This window comes from Austrofundulus limnaeus, unplaced genomic scaffold, assembly GCF_001266775.1.
Source record: "Austrofundulus limnaeus strain Quisiro unplaced genomic scaffold, Austrofundulus_limnaeus-1.0 Scaffold56, whole genome shotgun sequence".
Taxonomy (NCBI): domain Eukaryota; kingdom Metazoa; phylum Chordata; class Actinopteri; order Cyprinodontiformes; family Rivulidae; genus Austrofundulus; species Austrofundulus limnaeus.
In genome coordinates, this window is record NW_013952458.1 from 2291950 (window position 1) to 2292761 (window position 812).

At 37.3% G+C, this 812-nt stretch overlaps 1 protein-coding gene across 1 annotated transcript in view; it reads left to right on the forward strand.

Annotated features, from left to right (window-relative positions):
• Positions 1-311: 311 nt before the first annotated feature.
• The window catches only part of zgc:136493 (probable 2-ketogluconate reductase), a 2984-nt gene continuing 2483 nt past the window's right edge, over positions 312-812 (forward strand). Inside the window, exon 1 of the mRNA XM_014009295.1 lies at positions 312-398. The gene's annotated coding sequence lies outside the window, so the exon portion shown is untranslated. The remainder of the gene's footprint in view (positions 399-812) is intronic.

Sequence of the window (812 nt, forward strand, 5' to 3'; positions counted from 1 at the left end):
TGAGATTAATTTCCTATAAAAWGTTTAACAACAAACTTTGAGSTTTAGATGTTAATAAACCATTTGTTTGTGGCACTTTTTCTTCAGTTTAGGCAGGGCATAAGTTTAATATGGAAGAAAGGAGGATGAAGTTAGTCAGTTTAACTTTAACCTTTAAAGAATGTGGATTTTAACCAGAAAGGGYGGACGTCTCTCAGCGAATCCAGCCAGACCTCAGGTACTCTTAGGAACGGTCAGCCATTACCTTGACCGGGGACCACCACAGCTCAGGTCGGAGGAAAGGTCGTCCAACGGGTGAAGAACTTCTTGGAACTTCGTCGGTCGGACAGGACACTTTCAAGACGTTTCACGTTACTCCTTCTGCCTTTTCTCTGGGCTGCTTTGCTCGAAGATAAGAGGTGAAGCACTTTTGGTATCCGTCTCGAAAATAGAAAAAGTTTCAAAACAAAAGTTCCTCTGTGAGTAACTTTGGTTTAAGCTCAAAATAGACAAGACTTTTGGTCTGTCCAGGCTGGTTCTCCCCGGGTGGTGTTGTCAAAAACAAAATTGTTGATGTCTGCACATGTTGTACAGTCTGTTCTGACCTGCTCTCTCCTGACAGCACTTTAAAGAAAAAAGAAAGATTTACTGAAACCTTAAAAATGAATTATTTCATACAGAACATTCATTATAATGATTCAGATAAAAATAATTATAAAACGTTTAAAATAAAGCTTAACTATAATGCAAAGTTTAGTTAAGTAAAATATTAAACTTAAAAATCTAGAATCAATTACTGTGGTTTCACAGTTAAAGTTCAAGCAGTGATTTAC